The sequence below is a fragment of the Puntigrus tetrazona genome, chromosome 18 (assembly GCF_018831695.1).
Source record: "Puntigrus tetrazona isolate hp1 chromosome 18, ASM1883169v1, whole genome shotgun sequence".
Taxonomy (NCBI): Eukaryota; Metazoa; Chordata; class Actinopteri; order Cypriniformes; family Cyprinidae; genus Puntigrus; species Puntigrus tetrazona.
Window position 1 is genome coordinate 10,654,167 of NC_056716.1, and position 27,374 is coordinate 10,681,540.

Sequence of the window (27,374 nt, forward strand, 5' to 3'; positions counted from 1 at the left end):
CTGAATGAATATAGTACATTAAGGCACATTAAGGCAGAGGATCCAATGGAAAATGCAAAACACACCACAACAACACTGCACTGTACGTTGTAGCATTTACTCCTAAAAGGTTCATAGTAGTACCTTATACAGAGAGCAATGTTGTTATTATGAGGAGATACCACTCTTTGTGGTTCTACCACTGGAGAAAGAATAATGGTTATCTTGAGTCATGCTCTGATAACCAATCACGTTTTAGCCTGATGTCATTGAATCTCTCAGAGTTCTGTCACACACACAAAAAGTGTCTATAATGTCTCTTTTTCGGTGTAATCTCAATCTAAAATGAATGTTTAATGGCCAATGCTGATGATTACCAAATGCTGTCAAAGGTTGTCAGTCCATTAAATGATAACTTGCTCCCTCACAAAGAAGTATTCAGTCTAGTGAGGTCTCTACTCCATTTATATTCATTCCTTGCTTACAGTCTCAGAAAAAAGGTACAAAGCTGTCACTGGGTTGGTACTTTTTCATAGGTGGAATTTTTACTAACATTACAACTTTGGGTACTAATATGTACCTTAAAGATACCGGTATGAACCCTTTAGGTACAAAGGTGTACACATTGAAAAGGTACCACCCTGATGACAGCTTTGGCTAACATTCTAGGTTTGCCTTAAAGCTGTAGATAAAGTACAAAGATGTCACTTTAAAGGTACTGCCCAAGTTGACAAGTTGTTGTATCTCTAGAGGTACATTGTTTGCATGTTTTTCTCCTCGCTGACTGTGAAGTGTAGCTGCTAGTATGGTTTTTATAGCGTTCGGTGGTTTTTAGCATATTGCCATGCGAATGCCATTGGATGGTTACTAGATAACTGCTTACTGTTCAAAATCAAAAGTTTTCACCCCCCAATTCTATATGATTTTCTAGTGTCTAGATATGACTATGGTTCTTTCTTCAGTTTAGATCCTTGGGATTTTACATCTTTCAGGCAAAAAGTAATAGCACCCGAAAGCCGAAAAATTTGAGGCATTATTCACTTCTGTAGCACAAACGGTGCAAGACTAGTTGTGCCAAAAGTTTAACAATTACAATTGAGAATTGTTCAAATCCATAAAAAACAATAGTAATAGCGATACTTTCTAGCAAGCAGCACTATAAAATGCGGAAAGGATGGAATATTAAGTTACCAGCTGTCAGATTGAACAATCATTTTGATATGATGTAGCCGACGGTCAAAAATGACACATACAGAAATATAAAAGCAGCAAACAGCAGCAGTTGAGTAATGGAAACCAAAAAGCTTCAGGCAAACAGATTATCTAGCCAACAGTTTCCTTAAAAGAGGAACTACTCAACACTCTTCTGAAGTAGACTAAACTGATGCTTTCTCCATGTGCTGCACCACACACACATACTCTAATGTCATACACACAGAGCGGTAATCAATCCTGCTGCCAGTGTGAGAGCAGACGTCTTTCTCAGATCAGCTCTTCTGCTACGCTGCTAACTCTAAATTACGGCTTTGACTTCACAGCCCAGCACGAAACCTTCCCTCTAAAACTCACTCTCATGCTGTCTGATGTGATAAACACCACAATAACACTCGCGATCAATGCAAACCAGCCTTTGTGCTTTATTTCAAGTAAACATGAAAACAAAATAGACCCTTTTTATTTTTTAATACACATTTCTGGTGTTTTTGTTAATAATTAGTATGGGCATAATGGCAAAAAACTCACTACTTGCTCCAATTCAAAAAAGACTTTTCTTTTTGGCTGATTTCACAAAAATAACCCTCTTATTTTTTTCAACCTCTTCCTTTTAAAGGCTTTTATTTTGATAGTGTGTGCAAAGCCGTATCTGATCATCGTTGATGTTCTTATTTATATTCTATTCAGAGAGAAAGGAACACTCTCTGAATTAAAGGTACAAAAGCTGTCACTGAGGCGGTACTTTTCCAAAAAGGTACATGTTTCTACCTAAGTTATCATAAAGTACCATAAAGTCACATACATATTAGTGCTTTAAGTGTATATATTTGTACCTAATAGGTACAAAATTGTACCTTTTCAAAAGGTACCGCCCCCGTGACAGCTTTTGTACTTTTATTTCTGAGAGTGAAGTTATGAGACTAAACTGTACATATTTAGCAACACATACACTCTGTGGTCTTCCTTAACTTATTTTTAGTGTGAATGTGGGCAGCGTTCAGGGTTCAGAGAATGTTAGCTACATTTCTGAATGCCAGAGTGTGTGTTTGTGTGATGCAGTTTTAACTCATCAATCCACTCTTTTCCTTCCTCTGAAATGTCTTTGAACTGATCAGAGGAACGGAACACTTAAAGTTAGTTCATCTCGTGTTTTTTCTCTCCGCGGGTCTTATCTGCGGCGCTGTACTTGAGCTGAAGGCATTAAGAAGCTTTACGCTCCACACAGTCTGACCGCAAAAGGTCAGTTTTGCAAATTGGGTTCATTAATCTTTAATAGTACAGCAACTCCACAGAACCTCTTCATCCATGCCTGCAGATTAAAATGAATCACATGCTCAAAAAGATTAGTCTGTTGGGAATTTTCTTGGGTCGGATGAAAACTGTCCAGAGAGTCTGGAACCTTTGGGCTTACTGAAAGAAGAAGAAGAAGAAGTAAAAAACACCTGACTGACACACTTTTCTGTTATCTGTTAGAGCTACAGGCTGGTATAGAGGCTGGCATTTCTCTGCTGTGAAATTACAATTATTACCACAGTATCTACTGTAGTTATAGCCCTGTTTTTCTTCAGATAGACTGTTTGACAGCTCTTGTCTCTTTTCTGGACAGGACTGTGAAAAACTGACGTTCCTTACAGCGATGTCCTCCTTCATGCCCCACTGAATGAGATGAAATCTCATCTGTTGCTGTTTCTAAAGGTAAGACAGCAGTAAATTCTCTCAAACTCGGATAGACACAATAATGAAACATTCTCCAGAATAAATACACCCGGAGGAAAATGTTATCACTCAGCACTGGTCTATCATTGCTCATGAGAATAAATGGAGGTCTCATTTATATGTCATTGAGGTATTAAATGAAACTTTGTCTATGATATTTGCCCTGCAATTCCTTGGGAGAAATAAAAACAGACAGAAATGAGACAAATTGTTGGCATAAATGTACACTGAGACTATGACAAACAACCAGGCAGTCTCTTGTTTCCACTCTTCTTCTGTTTTAATTTTTTGATTTTAAGTTGATTTCCAGTTTTTCAATTTCTTTTTACAATTTTTACATGAGCTTGTAACTTATCAAACCATTGATTCAGCATTGCTTCCATAATAGTGGTGATGTGGTCGCTCCATGATTTCATTTGGGTCAGAACCTCATGACACGAATTCATCCCGAAATAATTTTCTGTGTTTTTAATGAGAAGCAGCTCTACACCAGATGGGTCACCTGTTATTTCAACTACAATGACAGACTTATTAAAAATGCATGATTCATAAAAAACTCATCAACCCCCAACCCAACCCCCATGTCTCTCTGTCCAGCCTCCTTCCCAAAAACTACTATGTTGTTCAGGGAATGGTCAGTTGAACAACTAGTCAAGGCTTACTACTATATATATATATATATATATATATATATATATATATATATATATATATATATATATATATATATATATATATATATAAAACTTGGACTTATGAAACTATCAAAGCTTAGACCAGGGCTGGGTAATTCTGTTCCTGTAGAGTTTAGCTCCAGATATATTTAAAGAAGCCAATCAAGGTCTTTAGGATTACTAGAATGATGCTACAGTTTGATTAGGGATAGAGCAGAGTTCCCAGCCTGGTTTAAACCAAGCAAATAAACAAAGCAGAAGTTCATTTAGTCACCTTTGACATGTTGGTCTACATTGAAATGTGCAAACCCTGATCGGAACTGTCAAATGCTGAACAGCAGCGAGCTGTCAGGCAGCTGCAGCTTCAAATTTAATAACACATCTGCTCCAGAGCACCAGTCGCAATCACGGACACATTTGACACACTTCGCAGGGTGTTGATACTCATCAAGAATGAGTAATTATGGAAAACATTTATCGGTCATCGGCAAACCTCTTGAACAGCCTCTGTAATCTGTTGAGTCTGAAAGTGAGAGTGCTGGATTGATGCATGGATGGGTTTTATATGCAGTCAGCCCTGCCAAATACAGCTGTCCACTTCCCCACCCACCAGCTCAAATTTAAGATTTTATATTCCATTCCTAGCTGCATTAATGATGCCATCATTATAGACAGTAATGGTGGAGTATTAATAGCGAATTATTGGTTCTCTGAGCAGAACCAAACAGGGTTAGCACAAACCTGCCATAAACCTACTCAGCAGTGAAACCGGACAGCACTTGAAGGTCCTAAAGTTCACTGAAGCCGTGCAGATGGTGGCCAGAGCGGCTAAATTTAACCTTTACTGCCTTTGCAGTGACAGAATACTGGGCCGTATGCCCTCTTTTGACTCAAAGTTTCTGATGATAAAATTTTATGATGAATATTATGATTAATTTTATTTATTCTATTAATTTATACGAAAACAATGCCACTCATACATATAATAGGTTGATTATAGCTCTTTTATGGAATGTATGTTTCGATTTCTGAATTTAATTTTTTTTTATTATATGTATGATGTATGATTTAAGAATAAAGCTCTTGAAGTAAGAACTTTAGGGCCTGGTTAGTCTAAGCCAGGATTAGGCCATAGTGCATTTAAGTAATTTTTCTAAACCTAAGAATAATCATTACCGGGGTGCATCTGAAGAAATGTCTTTGAAAGATCAGTCAGTGCAGGTTTCTTTCAGCTGAAACAGCTCAGATTTACATTTTAGTCTAGGACTGGTCTTAAGGCTTGTCTGTGAAACAGGGGGTAAGTAGTTTGGCATAATCTTGTATTTTTATTTCTTAGAAAATTAAACTCATTCACTGTTTTAGTATTTAAAAATGTGTAATGTAGCCAGCAATCAGAAATATGCATAAAAGAAATAACAAAATAGGAAATTATGTCATAGAGGATACCCGAAGACACTTATTAACCTTAACCTTGATCTTTTAAAATATCTTAAAACTTGACCTTGTTCATGACAAGGAAAGGCTAACTCAGGTTTTAAAATGTCCTTACAAACCCCCAAAAATTATGAATTAATAATTAATGATGTCTAATATGTTTTCACCATGAGAAAAAGCTTTGTGCCTTCTTAACCATTATAGTAATACAGCAAAACATTCCAGATTAAAATTAAAGCTATTATTCATTAGTTGACATTCAACCAACTCAAAATCAGGACTACAATCTCAGTGTTCCATTCGTTCATTAATTTTTTTCCCAAACTAGAAATTATGACTCTAGTGTTCATGTGCACTCATCTCACAAATAAAATCCTCCCATTATGACCTGAAGGCACCAAACCTCCATCCATTCTGAAAGGTCTAATCAAAAATGGCAGGTAAGAGCAGATTACAGGGTTCAAAACTGAGCAGTATTTAGGCTTTCAAGCAGTTTGCTTTAGTTTGACATTTGGATGGATCTCCACGGGTGGGTGGCTTTTAGTCTTCTCAGATTCTACATTTGGTTGAGTACCACACCAGGTTCTTAGTAGATGAGTAGGAAGCCATGTGTCGTGAGGGTCACCAAGGTCAAAAAATGCTATTTGGTTTGGAGGACCTCAAAGAAGAATTGTCAGCTGGGTTCATAAGGCTGATCAATTCAAGGCACTGCAGGATAAAAGATTTGACTATCCCACAGCAACCAGCTATGTTCGCTATGTTTATGATTTTTGACATTTATACATTTTTTTAGTCTGTGAGTAGCATGAATAATGGATGCTACTCACAGATGCTACTACTTCCTAACTGCCTACAATTTGAACTTCTGTCAGGTAAGATTTTCATAAATAGCAGTGTGCCAAATAGCTGATTGGTAGAAACAGTGAAAGAGATAAAGCTGTGTTTTACAGAGATTTTTGTATCCAGACACTCAGAGATTACAATCAACTCTACCTCAGAGCCAGATTTACAGTTCCGCTCTTTGGGAAGCGTCCAAACCAGACAACCATATTAAACTTGAAGACAAAAGGACAATAACCTTACAAATCCGATTTACGTTTAAACAAAAATAGTAAACCAGGAAGAGACGTTATCATTTAACCTTTATTTTGTACTCTGTACTCAATTAAACTCCAAGGTTCTCTAGGAGACATTTGTAAACTTTTATGACCCTAAATTTCGCCTCACTGTCTGAGGCCTTTAGTGAACTCACATTATGCCACTTACCCATTAAAATTAATTTAGTTTAGCGTGACTGCAGCCTCACAGAGAGCCCTGTGGGTGTGTGAACAGTGAGTGTGTCGGGGTGATCAAGGGTCAGCGGAAATTTCCTGGCTGTGACTGCATACGGGACCTCGCTGCTGTTCTGAGCACTAAACAGCCCTCAGAATGCTCTTTAGGGTTAGTCACTGGCGTCGTTTCAGCAGCAGGAGACCTATTAGGACCCTCTTAGGAGGGGGGTTTATATACACACACAAATGCTTACCAGTATTGTTACTAGTATTATTAAATCACGTATAAAATTATTTGTACACAAATATAATAAATAAGCAGCAGGGCCAACTTTAAATTAGGTGGCCTTAACTATGTACTATGTAATCATTTGTTACAGTGCACTTATTGTGTAGATTTTTGTGTTGCACTTATATTTTTAAAAATACTAATGCTTAATTCATGTAATTATATTTATAATTACACTGTTGACACATACCTTACAGCAAAAGTGTTTTGCAATACAATATGAATACAATAAGTGTGACCAAATGATGCTAATGAAATCATGTATGTGCAATAGATTGAAAACTAAACATGGAAACATTATTTTAAATACTTTCTGAAACAAAACTAGATAATGTATATTACAAATATTTTTTTTATAGAGGAAAAGTCTTTGTTTCAGCGGTATGAGTTCTTTACAAACACACACACAGATATACAAACACATATCAATATTATTATTTTCTCTCTCTCGTCTCTCTATATATATATATATATATATATATATATATATATATATATATATATATATATATATATATATATATATATAATATGAATGTAATAAAATAATCATTAAATATAAAATATGTTTTTGTAGACAGTGAAAAAGTTACATTTCATTTAATGTGAACGGCCATCATTCAACATTTAACGTGAATGGCAATAGAGTGTACAATGGAATACAAAGTGACTCTTTGATTTGATGGGGGAAGCTTGGCTCATGAATATTAATGATACGAGGTGACATTCACCCTGTAATCCTGACTGATTTGCTCAAAGACAGACATTGGTAAGAAGGCGTTAGTCATGGCAGGATTACCGCTTACTGTTTGTTCAGTCTGTCATCTGTGTAACGGCTAGGTTTGGAAGTCGTTATTTTACATAATCAGCTACAAATGCAGAGACAAACCGGGTAATTTCTGAAAGTCGGACATGTAGCTGCGCAGGCTTACACTAAAGGTTCCAATTTCGTCTTTTACTGCGACATTTTTACTAGAGCAAACAAAAAAAAATATATATTTTAATAAAACTTTAGTAATAATAATAACCATACATGTACATATCTATATTATTCAATAAACAAACAGAAAAGCTAGCATTTAACTCTGTGACATGTATGGAAAACAGCGGCTTACGATGCAAAACATTACTGATTTGCATAAAATGTTTTGACCCATTGTAGCTTGGTGACATATTAAAATCAGCACAAACTTCCCACAATGTTCTACACACCACAGACAATAAAATAAGTTCGTGACACTTAAAATATTTAAACATGATAAACAGATTTGAGATGAATAATACCAGTGGCGGTTCCATCAACGGGCCTTAAACTATTTCACCTGTATTTTTATCTTTGCTTCTGAATGTAATGCACATGCTATAAAAAGTGTGATAGATGATTCAGTGTAGTCAGGTTTGTTTCATAGGGCAAAGAGCGGAGTCTACATCTGATATATTAAACCTCACTTGTACCTTCTCAGTTCTTTATGCTTATGTTTGCGTGCATTTAGTGAGTCAACTGCTCAGGTGAATCTAAAGTGGTACCTTACTCTGCTGACGCATATGTGTGTGCGTGTGTGTGTGTGTGCAGAGGTCAAGTGATGTCATACTTTCATTTGAATTATGAAATTGAGGACATGACAAAGGACACAAGTGACGCGACACACCTTCTGTTGTTTGACATACGCTAAGATGTTTTTAACGTCCACGTGGAGAGGTGTGTCTGTACTGATCAAACGTGGATAAATGGAGAGTGACACAAACATTGATCCTGTGCTGCTTTGATCAGATCATACTGACAGCACAGATAAATGAGAAGAACTTCAGCCTTTGAACTGAACCTTACACATACCCCACCACTAATCACTATACCACACACAGACACACGCCACACACATAAATGCCATTTGTTTCTTTAAAGACTTCATACCTATCTTTGTTTTGTAGCTTTTTAAAGTACTTAACCATAGAGCTTTTTGTGCAAAGTGAGTCCTTTTGGCATCTTTGGTTTCTTTAGTTCAGGCTTGTCCAGTCCTGCTCCTGGTGGGCGACTTTCATGCGAAGTTAAGCTCTAAAACACCACCGATTTAGCTGTAAGTGTTCTTCTGAACTTAGGTCCACTGTCATTTTCTCTATCCTTGAGACGCAAGAAAATTAGGGCTTTGTCAAAGGTTTTGAAAGATATTTGGTCTAAAATACATTTGCTTTTTATGCAAAACAGCATCAAGGTAAAACACAGAATTTAAAAATATAAACATAAAATGCACTGATTAAAATATATATATATATATATATATATATAATGGGGCTACATTTTATTTTAAGGTGTCTTTGTTACAGTGTAATTATACATTTAAGTACTTAATAATATTAATTAACTGAATGGTACTTATAGGTTAAGATTAGGGTTTGGTTTAGGGTTACTTGCATGTAATTATGCATAGTTTATAGTTATTATAATAATAAGTGTGTAAAACATGTAACAAGGACACCTTAAAACTTTAGAGCAGGGAACACATATCCAATATTAAGAGTTTTCCTAATGTTCTGCTTATTAATAGTTAGCAAGGTAGTCGTTACGTTTAGGTATAGGGTGGAATCGAAAATAGCGTTATCAAAAATGTCTACAGCGTATTCTCCAGCTTAACTCAAATTCAGGATTTAAACATAATAGAACATTTAAAACTAAAAATAATAGCAACTATAAATAAAATTTTGAATGGCAGACAGTCATGAGCATAATCCATATTTAATAATTGAAGAAGTACATATAGTGTCATTTTGACACTAAATTACTTCCAGTTGTTGAAAAAAAACAGCTTTATTTTCCCAAAAGTTAACTTATGTTAGCCAAGATATATTTCAACAAAAACAATCAATTTAGTTAATCATTGCCATATTTCAGTCCCTCTCTGACCATTACAGTATAACAAATTTTTACTTCATAGCATCTGCCGAGCTGTAGGAATAGCACAAGACTTCATCAAATTTTACACTTATAACTAGTTGTGGGGTTTTTTTAGCAATAGTATATGTCTATATGTGTTCCTGAGTGGGTCAAGTTTCTGAAAACTGAATAGAGGATGTTGATGCATAAATTTGCCTGCTCAGGTCCATATGTTCAGATGTACTAATTTTCCTGACAAGTTGCAAGGCATTCCAAATGCATTGTCTTTTTTCCAAATTTTGGGTTCTGCGTTGAATGTCTATACATACAATGAACTCTTTTATTTCAAAACATTAAGGAAAATCTCTCTCTCTTTCTTTAATCCCGCATCCCCCCTCCCCCAAACACCTGCCCCAGACCCACCGTCTGTAATTACAAACATCCTGTATCATGTGTCATTGAAGGGCATTATGGGAAGGCTAATTGTATCAGTGTTTCTGTTAGAGCAGGACATAGTGCAGAGCGTGTTTTGGCTATGATGACGGATACTGGAGCCCTATGCATGAGCCCCAGTGAGACACAAGCAGAAACAAACGCTCATCCCTCCTTCCTGCCCTCCATCACACTCTCTCTTTACTCTCATCCATCAGTGCTGTGACCTCCCGCTATAAACAACAAAACGCTTTTATCAAATGCTGAATCATCTCAGGCTGTTTAATCACAGAGCAGCTCATTGCTTTTATAAGTGCTGTGGTCAGGCAAAGAGAGAGTGAGAGTTTCCCTTACATAAATGTTTCTGCTTTCTATGTGAGCTTGAGTGTCAGTGTTTGAAACTGTGGTGGACGGCAGAGGTTTGTAGAGTTGATCAGACACAGATAAACACAGGCAGAGCTCACATGAATCAGTCTGTCAGAAAACATTACACAGCCCACTGGAGGACAGCACTATCAGCGGCCCTTCGCTAACATTAACACATCTATCAGGCTTCAACGGCTTCGGGTCCTTCCTACTATTTCTCTAAAAACTTTCCACAGGATCACAAACATTTCTAAAATATGGTAAATCATGCACAGTGTTAAATCTCATCGATGGAATTACTCATTTGCTCATTACCGAAGGCTTTTTCCAAAACTGTGACAATGCCAAAAAAATTAAAACACAATTTAATCAAAGCATTGTTCAAGACAATAAGAGAAAATTGCAAACAATAGGATCAAAAAACGTGGTAATTCTAAAATCATTTTAATATTTAAAATGAATGAATTTGGCATGACAGAATATTGACTAATGATCAATTAATATGGCATATTTGTTTAAAAATTACAAAAATATATCATTAAAATTGGTAATGCATTAATGTGTTTAAAGTAAACTTCACAGGAAGTAAACAAACTGAGTTTGAAAAGAGTTAGTTTTTTTGGAAAAGGTTGGGGTAAGTTCTAAGAGTATATTTCCATACGTCATCCATCTGAAAAGGAAAACGTGATTCTTCATGATATGACCCCTTTAAGTCGGCTCACCGTGAGAACCGAAATAAGCGAACCTGATTATGTGACGGAAATCATTACGTAATTACTTTGAGGTGATGCATTTACTCTAATTCTTTGATTATATTCAGCTTGTTGAAGTTTAAAGTGTACTCAACACTCTTTCAAGAGTGGATTCATTTGCTTTAAAACCCCAAACCAAAGGACAGAAAAAAAGAGCGTTAGAGCAAAGGGGGTTGGCTGGGGTATTAAATATCTCCTCTGAGGTGTTTTGGACGGTGCAGATTGGTGAGAGAGCTCAGCTTAACTCTTGGCTCCCGCTGAGCTTATGAGACTGCAGTCACAGAGTTTTACAGATCCATTTCAGACTCTGACCTACAACTTTCAGAGGTGAAAAGTGGCTAGAAAGACTCTAAAAACAAGCTCTTGAAGGATTTGCCGGGGATGCCAGAAGAAACACTAGTGGGCCAAAGCACAATGCAAACATCAAACAATAAAAATGTTCCATGGCAGTAGATGGAATTTTATTTATTTATTTTTTTAATTTGGTTAGACTGCTTGTTCTGAACCAAACAAGTCATACCTACAGTAATACTGTAATACCTATACAGTGCTGTCAATAAAATGTAATTGTGTTAATCACGAATTGTGATTAATCACAATTAATTGCAAATTTGAAATACTAGGATTTACCTTAAAAAAGAAATGCATGACAAACTAGTTTAAGGAAACATAACTTTTCACACCTTCACCAGGTATGAGACATCATGCTTATGTTTTTATTCAGCTATTATCAGCCTTTATACTGGCAATAAAACGTTTACCAAGCCACATTGCTTCAATCATAGTAAACATTTAGTTATTTAGTTAGTTAGTTATTTATTCATTAGTTACAAATTAGTTATTTCTCCTGAGTAAAAGCTATGTGAGCTTAGGCTGAAACTCACGTTTGTGATGTTATTACAGGCTCCTCTCCGTTCTTAGGTTGCCAGGCATACGCTGTAAGTATAATAGACATTAGCAAAAGAATCTATTTTTATTTGTCTATATACACATTGGGCAGTCGTTGTCATTTAATGCCACATTATAATAATATTATATTATAATTCTTGACTGACTGCTGCTATATGTCAGTAGATAAATAGTGTAGTTGAATGTTTTATAATAATAATTTATTATATTTAGTGTCTATTTCATTAATTTAACATTCAATATTTTTTTAAATATTTTCAAAGTTTGCCATTTTATTTTTTGAGTAACGCAAAAGTTACTTTTCCTGCAAATTAGTTACTTTAAAATGAAGTAATCCCGTTACTATTTGTGAGAAGTAACTAGTAAGTATAACTAATTACTTTTTTTAAAGTAGCATGCCCAGCTAAAAGTAGATGGCAGTTGTAATGTGACCAATTATTCAGAAGCCACAGGATAATGATCATCCCAACTGTGATGATCCATTTCATACTTTTTAGATTAATTCAGAATCCTTAACCCCCTGCTTTAATGCTGACCAAACAAAGAGAACTCTAATGTCAAACAGACTCAAGTCCACAGTGTGAAAGCACCCTGAGTTACCTGTCAACCCACACTGCATCTTCTATTTAGATAGAGCCACGCTCGCCTGAAGCGACAAACACTATTTTCAGCCATCATCATTATCTGCCCTGTGATAAATCTGAAGTTTATAGACATACTTCCTATATGAGACAGTCTTTCCTCTACAAGCTCACACCATGACCAACAACTGCCCTCTACACCGCCTAATGCCTATCAATTTATCTAGCAGCTAATAAAGGCCTGCGTGTGTGTGTGTGTGTTTCATAATTTCATTCAAACAATCAGTTTAATGGAAGCCATAAGCAGATGGCTTTATTGCCGTTCGTCTCTCGGATATTACCATAAACACTAACGGCCGGCACAGTAATCAGAATTAAAGAGCACTCTCATTTCGCATACACACAGACACACACGCATGAATGCAGATGCAGGCAACGGTAATGACAGCTTTATATGTTATAGAGAAGTTAACATACTCTAGCCTGGACTGGTGTCACTTTCGTAGCGGATTCATTTAGAGAGACAGCGCTGAATGAATCTGCTGAATTAAACACGAGCCGTTTCGTGACATTCTCTATTACGGCATGAAAGTCCCGGGCAGTTATATCAGCTTAACCCATCGGATCCGTGTTTATTAACAACTTCTCAGTCTATTCATACGCTCGCATAGTTAAATGATTCATATCCGCCCAGGAACATTGTGTTTAAAAGCCTTGTTAGAATTCTGCTTCTAAAGATGTTTATTAATTTCGGATGAGTGACCCTGATTGCTAAAATGTGTGACAAGAACAAATTTTCAATTATACCGATGTCTGGAGCCAGATCTAGAGAGTATCAAACAGACAACAACGCTGATTTAATTAAGGTTTTACAAGCCTGATCACAGATACGGAAAGATTTCCAAGACTTTGTCGTGGAAAACACACCTGTTCTGAAGGATGAAATTAATTTTGTCTTGTACTGCAGTCACCCCTTGACAGAAACATCAATAGTTAGCAATTAAATCAAGTCTATCAAAATCTGTTCCACCAAGAGTCAAATTCGTAATTATTTGGTAAAGATAACCGAAGCTTGTCTTTCTGTTCATTCAGAAGCGGGACACACAGTTGCGCGTTGTTCTTGCCAAACATGCACTCTATTGTCCATCTGTGGACACGCACATATGATCACAGAGACCATTATCCCGTCTTTATGCTTGTCAAAGGAAACACACTATTACGCTCATAAACACACACTTTTACAACCAGAAAGAGAGTTGCAAAGACTAAAAACAGGTGGACTGTAACTAGGAGTATGTTTAAAACTACTGAAAACTTTATTATTCATACCAGGTCAGTAGCTGGAAATGTCACTACAGAAACGTATTCGCATGATGTCACGGTTTTCACAACTTAGCATTTTTATAGTTTTTATAGGGACAATAGCAATATCACGTTCAAAAAACGTGCACTGAAACGTTTGCAATTTCACGCCCTTCGAAATGCCATTGTTGTGTAAATGAATGGCCGAAATGCATTAAAAAAAGCTGTAATTTTCATACCATGTGGTGTACAAAAAATGCATGTAGGTTTTTTTTTACAAAGTCAGCATAACCTTAAAACCTCAGGGCCTTTGTAGGATATGTGTTCTCTTTTTTGTTGCGCTGGATAGATTGTCTAAAAGGCAACAAAAGCCCAGGCCTTTGTTTCACAATTGGAAATGGAAAAAGATAGAACAGCACCAAAATATAAGAGACTGCAAGAACAACAGATGCCCGCATCGACAAAGGCCTGCCTGAGGGTTAAAAAATACACACAACTTTAGTTTCAAAGAGCACAATGATATATTATCGGCTATAACTTCTGAAAAGAAATAGTGTAGGCACTGGACAAAAAAATTAAACGGAGCATACTTTTAAAGACTACACCACATGCGGCATGCATTCATTAGCATGTAAAAAAGCTTTATAAGGCAGTCAGCAGCAAGATTTTAAAACAGAGCTAGAACTTCAGCAGGGCAAGCCAATGATTCAACCACCCTCACACAATAACATTATTGTGATTGGAGCCTTATTTCACAGGGTCAGCGAGTCAGGTCAAGGTCAGAGGTCAGCGAGTCAGGTGAAATCTGCAGCACCTGCAACTCAGCACAACACACCACATAACAGAGAGCTGAGGTCAGCGAACCACACTCAAACACAGACAAAAAAACACACACACCAGCAAATAATTACGCAAACATGTGATATCTGTTTTGGTCAAATGTTCAGAAGACTTCGAAGAAATGTCAATTCTGCTTTGGATTGTCGGTAAACAGCCACACTGGTCTTCCTGCTGGAGTGCAACCCGTCTAAAATGCCTTTATACGGACATACTGCTGCACACCTGAGTCTGTCGCTGACCTCTGATAGATTAAAACCCGGTCAATCTGCTAAAGTCTGATTGGAGATAATCAGAACATGTTTGAGAGGAACGCAGGTTTATGATTTATGATCTACTGCAGAACTTCAACTGTACAGCATAGAGATTAATCTGATCTTTAGTTCCTGCCATTGCTAATTTACACTTGAGTCTATCAGCACACAAAGCTCCCAAAAGAAAGAGAAATTACTGTTTTCAAAGCAGGGCTGATGCTCCCTACGAAGCAGATCACATAGTGGGGTAAAAATGTCAAAGTGAAGCGACAGAGAATGTCATTTAATTCACGGCTAGTTCTAACTCCAGTATTTTTTCTTTATTAAAATGGTAAAATTAGTAGGGTACATATTATATTTTCTCTGTTTGAACCACTACTTTAATTGTGTGATGATGAGCAATGCCTAGAGATGCAACAGAAGTCAGGTCTCCCAGTAATCAGATATTGTCATATTTCTAATTTCTGACTGAATGTGATGAGGCAAGAAACATTAAGGTTTTCAGCATATTAACCCTAGGATTAAGAACGAACATGTGCATGATGTGAATTAATTTAATGAACATGATAATGTGGCTTGCCTTAAAGCCATTTAGAAAAATTATAAAAGTATTAGCAAATAGTTAAAATGCATTATACTACTCTATAGTAAAAAGTAGTTGTTTTATTAATTTGTTTGTTTATCTTAAAAATCACCCGTTAAATCACTTAAATAAAAAGGACAAGAAAATATGTGACTGATGACATGATCACAGCTTTGCCTGTCAATTATATCAGTATTTCTATTATTACTATTATTATTACTATTATCATTATTATTTTAAGAATTCCCTTCATTTTAAGTAGCAACATGACGCTTATTTACATAATAAAATGTTGGAAGTATTCATGTTGCAGCCGTCAAAAGATTATATTGCCAAACTAGCGTTTTTGCAATATTTTCCAGTCACAGAGGGATTCAGACAAGTGGTTTGATTACAGCTTTGGCGCCTATGCTCTATTGCTATGGATCGTTGACATTGTTCTTTGTTCTCATTAGATGGTTGGCATATGGGATATTTCATGCACTAGAAAACCATAAAACATTGCACTGTTGCCAGATATGGATTACAGAAAATCATCTAAATGCAGATGATTCCGAACTAATTCAACTAAATCAAATGGGCACACTGTAAACCATAACTGCATATTTACATGTTTTATTAAAAACTATTTGCTAAAATCGTAGACACACTTCCTTGTATTTTGTCATACAAAGTAGTCTGTAATTTAGTAGAAAAAGTAGGGGACAATTAAGCATATTTGATCTTCAAACTCATTTCGCTTCATTTCACTTCCATGGCCTACAATGCATGAGTGGTCTAGGCCATTATTAGAATTATCTCATTAACAAAGAAACTGTCTCTCTTATGCCAACTTAAGTGCTAGTGTATACTAGTTTTAAATGCATATATGTATGTGTTACTATTTGTGTAGACACAATATGCACACATATATTATGTAATCCAAAACTTTTATTTTGCATGTGGTTCATCGCAATTTATCGTTTGACATATGATGACTAGCCAGGCTTTTGTCATTACAGACCAGCAGCAGAGAAATAAGGCTAAATATATCTCATGCCTCACTTAAGGTCTCTTTTAAATGAACTGAATCTTATTACCAGGGTTAAGATTCTCTGGCTGACAGTAAACTACAAAGGATCCTGAATCATTAGTCTCAATCCTTCAAATCAGGCCAAATTAGAGGGCTGTTTCAGAATGTGTCAAACTTTCTAATTTCAGTCTAGACTTGACTTTTTCATTAATTTATTAATATAATATATATATATATATATATATATATATATATATATATATATATATATATATATATATATATATATATATATATGAACCAGGTTTGGTCTTAGTCAAAACATGAATAATATTCCCAAATATAGAATCCTGTAATATATGATTTTACATTTATTTGTTGTGACACTTTCCTTAAGTTTTCGGTCACAACTTTATAAAATGTGTCTAAATGTAACTTTAACTAAATATATAAATATGTCACGAACAATTGCAGGCCATTTTTCATCCGTTTCCACCTTGCAGCAAAGTTTGCATTATTTCTGGAACTTACACTTTCCTACACTTTCTCGTTTGCACCCACACACTGAACAGAAAGGCTCTGTCCCTTGTCAAACTACTTAGAGAGGAAATAACTTGTAACAATTAAGAGATTTTAAGTTGCATTTGTTTGTTTGTCACATTTTGATCATTTGACAGTTTGATGTTCATTGAACATTCATTATAACTCAAAAACGTGCGCTAGAAACGTGTATATTGAAAACTAAACCAATTAAAAATGTTCGTATTAGGTGCGCTTTTGCCTGTTGCATTCTCCATTTGTATATATATATTTTAGGGTAATTAAAAACATGAAATCCAAGACAAATTAAGCTTGTGCTAACAGGAACGAGAGTAAATCACCAGCGTTTGAAGGCATCGCATAAAGAGTATCTGTGTGTGTGTGTGTGTGTGTGTGTGTGTGTGTGTGTGTGTGTGTGTGTGTGTGTGTGTGTGTGTGTGTGTGTCTGTATGTGTCACCGTGTTGGTGTATTTCCTGTGTGAACATATGGCATGTAAGTGCCTGTTCAAAACTCCTACTGAGTCATATAACAGATCTCTCTCTCTCTCTCTCTCTCTCTCTCACCTTACACTACAAGTCTCTAGTGGACCAGCACATAGTGAAGGCTCCACCTACACTCACAACTCAAATGAGATTCACTCAGGGATGAGATTCACCCTTGCAAAAGTGCTGAGCCGGCAAGAGGCCGTGTTCGGGAAACACCACAAGCTTGGCTGCAGATGAGCCGGTGTTTCATCAGAGCAAAAGGCCAACTTAAATGGAACCAATTATTGAACCTTCAGACCAAATCTTAAAAAAATGCAAATGTAATTTTTGTTGACATCAGGCTTGTGTGCTCGTATTGAATGATATAAGAGAATAAAAAGCTCAAAATATTTTTTTTTACCTACAAACATAGACTGATGGATCATATTTGATATATTTTAGCATTACAGTGCACTTATTGTGTACATGCCAGTACATGTTTTTACATCGTACTTATGTAATTACACCTGTAATACACCTTTGTATTTACATTAATAATTACACTGTTGACCCTTAAACCTACCCATAGGACCAAACCTGTCCCTAATCTTACCCATATCCACCTCAATAGCAGCAAAAGTGTTTTGCAATACAATAAGAACACGATAAGTACATTATACTTATTTTTTTGGTGTAAAGGCCACCTATTATAAAGTGTGACCCAATATAAAATGTATTATTACGTTCACTTTATAAAAATCTGTTGAATGCATATCAAATATGATACCGTAAGGTTTATAGGGTTTAAAAAAAATCACCCAACAATGAAAATTCAGTTATTATTTATATATCCACATGACTCCAAACCTGTATGGCTTGTTTTCTTCCATGTAACACTATAAGGATATTCACACAGTTATTTTATATACAAAACCGCCGTGTGGCTTCAGAAAGTAGTTTAGACTACTTATTTATGCTTTTATTAAGCTTGACAGCACATTTATTACATGGAGTGGAGCAGCTCAGAAAATGTAGCCGAAAATCTAATTTTGTGTTCCACGGAATAAAGAATGCAGGTTAAGAATGGCGTGAGAGTAAGTAACGGATGACAGTTTATTATTATAATCATCATGCAAGAAGTAACACTGTTGCTCTCTTCTGGAAGTCACCGCATCTGATGTTCCGTCAGACACTATCTATCAGTGTGTCAGAGCAGCGATCGCAGCGCTTCCTGTGGATTAGGCTGTACATACAGCGCCTGTGTAATCTGATGGCTGGCTGTGAGAGCGGCCACAGCGGCGTTAAATTAAGAGTGCAGCGGTGGAGCCTTTGTCTGAATGAATAGAGCATCGTGTGTTTCTCCAGTGGCGCTTTGAAGAAAAACAATAGCGTGATTCTGAGTTGAACTGCAGAAAGCAGCACACCGATGAGTCACATACACACTCTCGCAGCACACACGTTTACAAACAAGCACATGCGCTCACACGCATGAGAGCTTTCAAGCGCATTAGAAACACAAATACGTATCACATTTACAATTTTGTCATTAATCACTTACCCCCATGCCGTTCCATAAGCTGTGTGACTGTCCCGTTGACTGCCAAGCCGCACTGACTGTAATGTTAGGCACCAATACTTTTTATCAATTTCGATATTTGTTAAATAAAGCCATTATTAGTGCCAACGCTTTTTTGCAGTGTCTGCTCAACAGCGTGAAAAGTAAGATGGAATAAAATATTCAAAATCGCGCGTGGGTCGTAAACAGAAAGTGAGGAAGGAACACTACATTTATGATCACAAAAGCTGTCAATTACTTCGAGTTTACTGACTGAGTCCGCTTGTGAAAACTTATGATCAAAAAGCCGCCTGCGTCTCACAACTAATGCCTTATGCATGCTACATTGTTTTTATTCTTGGTTATTATGAAAGGATTCTCAGATATTCTCAAGCATGCAAAAACGCAGCGATTTTGACTGCGAGGTAGGGGTCGCTAATCGATGCTATTGACAAAAAAATTAATGATGCGTAATATATACTGCAGTATTACAGTCAATTTTTTATTAATTGAGACTTTTGCTTTCTTGGTGACTAATATAATTTGATGAGGATATTTTGAGATTATATTGAGATCTGAGACATCCTTTAGAGACATAGAGACATTACCACAGTTCTACTGGAATTAGTCTTTCCAAATGGACCGAATATATCAGATGTTTTGTGCATTTAAAAATCTCAATGGGTTATATAAAGAAATGTTTGCTAATGTAAATGTATTTTACTAACAAACTCAACAGCAAAAGATAAAAATACATGTCCTTAAGACTTTTACACAGCAGTTTGAATACTTAAATATTAAACATAATTAAAGGTGTTGTTTTTTTGTTTGCTTTTTTTTCAAACAAACATCAACGCGCAACATCTATTTATTTATTACATTTTCATAATTTGAGAAGCGCAAAGCTAATCTTGCCAATTAATCTTACCTAATTAAACTGCACAAAAAATGTTATTGAAATGTCACTTCTCTGATTAATCTGATCTCGTCTGCTAGGAAAAAGTAGAAGTTAATAACGAGCAACTCTTTTTTTTTTCATCTTTTTCTGTTTGCTCTGAGAAGGCAGCGTGATTGAAGGCCGGGGCAGAACACGTCACCTTGCCTCCAAATACTCATCGCGGTAAAATGTAGTGCTGGTGGCTGTGCTGTTTATCTCTTTCATCCAGAGCACTGGCAGCTGCAAAACACAAACATTAGAATCAACATTAGTGATGGGATACTGAAAAGCCCCCTCCCACTTTGTAAAAGCAGCGTGAAACAAGATTCGCAACCTGTTTAACTTCTGTAAAAACATGTTTTACTCAAACATTAGGTACGGGGTTTGATTGGATTGTGAATTTGTTTGTTTATTGTTGTTTTGTTCTTTCCTCGCATCTGTGTGCTGCATTTAAGTCCGCCTGAGAAGGTCCTGCTTACGAATCATAACTATAGCGTAATGTGCGTGTTGTTTTAGTAGGACAAAACAGACCCAGTGGGCAATTTAATACTCTTTTTTGCATTCAGTGACAAACACAGGAAGCTTTTTAAAATGCTGGTGCGAACAAATGAAGAGCAAACAATGTGTTTTAGTGTGCGTTTAACTGACGCTTTATGTTTAGTTACACAAGCCCGTCGCCTCATAAAGCTTACCGTACTGCGAGCTTTGTTGCCATTGTTCATCGACGCCACACAAAACAAAACAAATCGAACGGCCAGCATTCACAATTAAAACTTATTATGACCACTTTCAATTTGCTTAATGACTTGAACTCGGGAAGACAGCTCTCGAAGAAAATCCCACCGGTAATTATGCCATTGTGGTAGCGTTTATGTTCGCTCATCTCGTAAATCCGATTATTCCAAGATGACTCGGAGACGGCGCTGGTGACATCAACACAAAAGTAAAGTCATTTCAGAAGCGGAGAAAGTGGAAGATTATGACAAACTTTGAGAACACGCGTCGATGAATCATGCCAAATAAGTTCAGTGACATTTATTCAAAAAAGTAAAAAGGTCAGATTTGAGTCCGTGTTGACTTTAATATATGCTTTAGTGTGGATATACAGATCTATTAAGTAGCTGATAAAAATCTATGGCGGGCGTTAATAAGCGCAGCGAAAACGAACTCTGTGTTTGCACACACATACACATGCCATCAATGAGATAACAGCATCCAGCAGACGATGAGAGTAAATATTTACAGCCACTGTATGCAGCCTGAAGTCATTAGTGTGGAATGCACCAATACGACCCTAATTAGCACACAGGTGTCAGGGGAACAGAGCAGCAACACAGAGTCAGAAATCATCCCCGTCCACACACACACACACACACACACACACACACAGTTCTTCCTCAATATTTAGCTGGAGGACAGAAGGGTGCTTTGCAAGGGTACAGAGTGACACTGCAAATCTCTAAGTCTGGTTCGTTGGTGACATATTATTACGGATAAAAAATAACATATGCCTATGGTCACTAATGTTACTTTAGCCAAAATAACTCACACAAAAAGACTAAAACCGTTGTCATCCGTGATTCTTGTTTTTAAAAAGCACATCACAACTTGTCCCAACCAGAAAAACGGGGTGTGACACGACACAGTCGATAGAAGTTTCTCTGCAGTTCACATCTGAGGAGAGTAAAGCTGCACATTTGTATTTTCATGATTTCTGTTGTTTTACCAGTTGGTATGAGCTTTATGGTTTTCTTGAAAAATTCAGGAATTTGTCATATAACGTTTGATTCTAAATCAGGGACGGGCACTTTCGGCCCTGGGGGGCCCCTGTCCTGCAGAGTTTAGCTCCAACCCTAATCAAACAATACCTTGATTAGATGGTTCAGGTGTGTTTGATTGGGATTGGAGCTAAACTCTGCAGGACAGTGGCCCTCCAGGGCCGAAGTTGCCCATCCCTGTTCTAAACGGTCACTCCTAGACAGCAAAAAGATTAAATGGATGAGACGAACTGAAACTTGTGCTTAAGTATTTTCAAGTGTTTCTTTAGGAAAAACATAAGCCACGTCATTTTACATTTCTCCTCTAGAGAAAAAAATGACTTAACAATATGCTCTGATTTGCCAAGATACAAGTCTGAAAAAATTAATTAATTAATTAATTAATTAATTGAATTAAATTTGGAGATCTCAATATGAACATTGCTAATATTATCAAATTCATTTTATACCTCTGTACTCTTATGGTAGCAAAGCACATTTTTGAAGAAACATCTGATTTAAATGTGAAAAAGATGACTGGATTACATTTCCTGGGCTAAGAAAGAAAAATCCGCCCCACCTTATATTAGGTGGCCTTAATTACTATGCAATTATATTTAAATTAATAATTTGGTGCACTGCATTTATTGTGTAAACACTTTTTTACATTTTACTTATATTTTTAATTTTGAATTAATACCTGTATTTAATTACATCTGTAATTCATTTGTGTAATTACTCTTATAATTACACTGTTGACCCATCCCTTAACCCGGCCTTAAACCTACCCACACCACCAAACCTGTCCAGAACCTGTATCCCACCTCGATAGCAGCAGAAGTGTTTTGCAATACAATATGAGCACAATAACTACATTTGACTTATTTTCTGATGCAAGTACATAGCAGTTAAGGCTACCTAATATAAAGTGTGAGCGAAAAGTCTTTCACAGTAAAATATAAGTCAAACAAAACACATATCACACATTTCAAAAAGTTGATTAGTATAAACATTTTTATGCTGTTAATTTCAGTGTCACCTTTATGTTTATTTATAATGAATGCCAGTATCATTTCTCTTTGTTTCTCATATATATATATATATATATATATATATATATATATATATATATATATATATATATATATATATATATATATATATATATGAATTCAGTTGTGAATAGCATTCAAATTAAATTACTAGTTGTGAAATGAATGGTTTTTAAATTATTTGTGAAATGCACCTATTTTTTTGCCCATTTTGTGCTGGAGCAAAAATATTGTCAGGTGAATATGGTAATGTAATTTTTTTTTAAGATTCAATCCTACAACCTTAAATTTCTGGCAAACCCAGTAAAATCTAGCTCTTGGAAGCGTTCGTTGTAGCAGTCTGGGAACTTGTAAACATGACTTATGGCGCAAACCTGCACCCCATCACCCGGCAACTGATTGGAGTTGGCAAATTTAGCCATTTTTGTATGCAGTACACACCGGACATTCAGTGAACGGTCCGAGATTATTGTTCAACAGCTGCAGTGCCGTAAGAGCTATTACTGAGCGGTTAATACAGATCACACACACAGAGCCCCTCGTGATGAGATGCTGAAATTAAGCTGATTAGTGTTTGCACTGGCCCTACAGCACCGGCCCCCATCGGCCCTCAGGAACCTCGGCCACATCTCTCTCCCGCTTCTGCCTGCAGTTCGATAAGACGCTGAGAAAATGAGCTTATCAGAAATAATGGATTGTCTCAAACAAAGTCAACATGGAGAGCGATAGGACGGGATGTTCAGAGAGAGAGAAAGAGGGCATAGGGTACCATACAGCTTGCGAGTATTGGTTTTCCTCGCCTTGGCAAGGAGAAACTGATGAGATGCAAGAGGACAGACACACACGCACGTAATCAATGCAGCGAGCATGCTACGACCTGTGTGAGTGGAATATTAGCCGAGCAGGTTCAGCCTGCAGGCGCCCGTATGCAGCCATTAGAGTCCAACCAGAAGGAAATATGGGTGTGACACGTCAGGACACACACTAAACAGAGTGTTAAAAAAAATCAAACATCCCCTCGCACGCCGCTGCGACGAACCTCGGCAGATGGCTGCAAACATTCAGTGGGATAGAACAAGCCTGCTCCGCGCTATGGCAGCCATCCACGTCTGGACCGAAACTCAGCACGATGGCGTTCTCAGGGCAGGGCTGTGTAATGAATAATTAAAAAGCAGAGTTTGGCACCTTGTGAGAGAGAGAGAGAGAGAGAGAGAAAGAGAGAGGGAGAGATGGAAGGTTGGGACGTCCTTTATATGACCATGTGTGTACCAGAGGCAGTGGACACCATTAGGTCAACCTTCATATTACACAGTACACCAGCCAGAGACAGATGGACAAGTGAGAGAGAGGTAAATGAGTTACTGTAGTGACAGATGGTTTGTACACACTTTCTATCAAAAAAAAAGTATAATTTGACAAACCCTTAACTATAGTGAGGAATTACAGCCCTTATATATAATTAAGGATAATAGCAATTTTGACGTCAAAGTCCCACATCAAGCTTAATGGGCTAAAATAGAGAAAATTAATTTAATTCATTTAATTTAGTGCAGCTTTTATTGTACACACTCCCTCACATAAAGCTCATTTGTAATTTGTTATCAAAAAGAGTAATGATGTTGCATGTATATTTTAAATGATTAATAATTGGCCTATAAAGGTTAAATAAAATACGAATTCAAAAATTAACAATGGAACACGTCGAAGGACACCCTGGAGGACATAAAAATCACAGATGAAATCTTGTTCAAGTTAACATGCAACATTAGATATTCACTATGAAAAATATATAGGGATTCATGATGTTAGCCTGTAAATGAATGTTTGGTCAGAATTTTCCACTGAAAAGTAGAAAATTTCATTCCCAAACTAAATTCCCAAGAGATTTGAGCCAACCAACAACTTTAATTTGACACCAATGATTTTAATAATCAAAAAAGTCAGAAATCTCAAAATAAGCTTTTTGAAGAACGTATGAAGAAGAAAGACACACAGGTTTGGAATAACATGAGAGTATTTAAATTCTATTTTGGAAATCAGACATTTTAAGTAGCATATAACTTTTAAAGTATGAGAACTCAATTAGTTCTCTTAAGTTATAAAATACAAAAATACATTTTCCTCTAAAAAATACCAATTTACTATAGTATGAATTACAAATTTTCAGAATTTCTGCCCTGAGTAATTATGCTCTTTTCATTTAGCAAAATCTTTGGTTTTCCTTTCATTTATTGCTCTCAAAAACAACCAGGCAAGTATTTGATGATATGTCGTATGGTTGATGTACATTTGGGCCTATATGACTATTGCAGTTTTTAAAAAGGAAAAACAAACAAGCCAAAACAAAACAGATAATGCTTATGGATTTATTTGGCTTGAGATATTCCCCAGCTGTGGAAAATCTCCATTTTGGCACATTACTGAGAGTCAAGTCTTTCTGTTTAAGTCAAATGGAAGTATCAGAGCTGACGCTCCTAACCAGAGAATTATATTCAGGTCAAAGACAAGCAAATGGTGGGTCGGTTTCTCGCCCACTCTCTTGTTGCTTCCGAACCCGGGCCTCCTCATTGTGTTTGAGCTGCATTTGATGCGTATTAACATACAAAACTCAGAATCATGGGAAGGGGTTATTGGGGCGGTCAGAGAAACTTTCGGAAGTTGTAAAGCTCCTTCAGAACCTTTACAAAACAACGTTTTTCCCCTCTAAATTCGGCACCCAGGGCTCGTCTTTCTGCCTGTGACCCCGAGGCTGATCCCAGAGCAGAGCTGAAAGAGCGCATTGAGTGGGTGAGGGGCCCTGAGCGGCCATCTCAGGATCAGTCTGACAAGGTCAGGAGCAAAACTGCCCTCTCTCCTCGCCACGCTAGACGTAGCGCTAAACAAGTTGCACAAAAGCTGGGACAGACAATACAGAACCACTCCTACGGACTTCCTAAATTACATCTCAGTTGTGTGTAGACTGTTTAGACCGTTCTAATTCATGTTGTTATATTTTCGAACTGATCAGGCTTATGTTTTACTGAAAAGTACAATCAAAACTCCCAGAAATCCCATAGACTAACACTGATGGATTGTTTAAAAAGCTAAGACTAATCTGCTTTAAGGCTGCAATACCTAAACAACTTCAAAAAGAGTTTAAAACACCAAGCATCATACGCTTGGCGAATTTGAAAATGGTGTTTGACATCTTTCAAATGACTGGAATCTGAAGCTTGAAAGTCTAAATCTGTGACCATCATACACTACGCTACAGACAGTCTCTGACTTTTCGGCCAGACTGACAATCTGCACAAACGTCAGGTAGTGTATTCAAACCTTTAAGCACCACCAAATGAAATAAAAATTGATGGTTTGTGGCTTTTAGTGCATTACTGCTATCTTACTGCCAGTGGTAGTCTATATGTCGGCCGCATTTAAAACTTACTTTCTTTTCAGGGGAAAATCGACGAAAAAAATATTGATGACTCATCTTGTCTGCAGAAGAGTATGCATTTTCCCCCAATATAATTGTCTTTAGAATGGAAAAATCCTTTTCTCATAAGTTATAAATACCACCCGCTTCTGGCAAGCGGTAGTATATCGCAAATAATGATTCATGCCTTTGAAGTAAACTAAAGTCTGATTCATGAAGTCTTTAAAAGTGCCCTGTCGTTTATAACATTTACTAAATCTCTAGGTTACTTTCAAACAGAATGCTCTGAAACAGAAACAGCCTAAACTGTGCAGCCAAACGCCAATAGCAAAACTTGTGTAACACACTGAGACTGACGTTTGTTCATTCATTTGCAGGTACTCTGAGAGCGTTCGCCTGCAGTTTCGGTGAGTACTGATTCATAGATCTTTTTTTTTCTGCGCCGCTTTATAAGTGCCACAATATGCCGCTAACGTCTCATCAAACGCGCTAAGCGTTCCAATCGCTTCAAAACTCGACAGGAGCCCACACAGTTTCTCCCTGTAGTGCTGGCCTGCTTTCAGAGCCAAACCATCCTCATTCAAGTCTGCTCCCACTTCCTCTCTCTCTACGAACAGCAGAAATCCCTTTTTGTCTTTCGCTCAAAGTGGACTCTAATCCGTTTATTAGCCTGAAAGCTACTGGGACGTGAAGACAAACCACATGATTCCTCTGCCCTGCTCCTCTCTCCGTCCCCCCCTCGGGAAGAGAGCCTCGCCTCATACTAACAGCTAGCATGATTTATACTTCTGTCGGCTCCTGCTATCTCCCCTAACACCCCGTAATGTGTCCCTCTCGCTGCGACGCCCTGGCCTGGCTAAACGACTAAACGACTGACAGTGAAACAGCACTGCTGGGTCAGACGAGCCAAAACCCGTCATGTCCTCTACTCTTCTAATTAACAACCAGTGCTCTCAATTACTAACACGCACATACACATTCCTTCTACTGCCAGTGGCTCAAACACACATTCTTTCACATTGTCTGCCGCAGAGGCAACAATGACTTTAAAGACACAGTGAAACCGTTTACAGATGATTTCTTATTTTAAGTGATTTCGTTTATCCAAACCTGTTAGGTCCACCAACGACTTCATTGGTTGTGTCAAGCACAGTGCGAATCACCAACAAAATGCGAACATA

General features: G+C 37.0%; 1 protein-coding gene across 1 annotated transcript in view; it reads left to right on the plus strand.

Annotated features, from left to right (window-relative positions):
- sema6dl (sema domain, transmembrane domain (TM), and cytoplasmic domain, (semaphorin) 6D, like) overlaps positions 1-27,374 on the plus strand; it is an 85,399-nt gene that overhangs the window by 21,480 nt on the left and 36,545 nt on the right. The window contains exons 2-3 of the mRNA XM_043264742.1: positions 2,801-2,889; positions 26,571-26,600. The gene's annotated coding sequence lies outside the window, so the exon portion shown is untranslated. The remainder of the gene's footprint in view (positions 1-2,800; positions 2,890-26,570; positions 26,601-27,374) is intronic.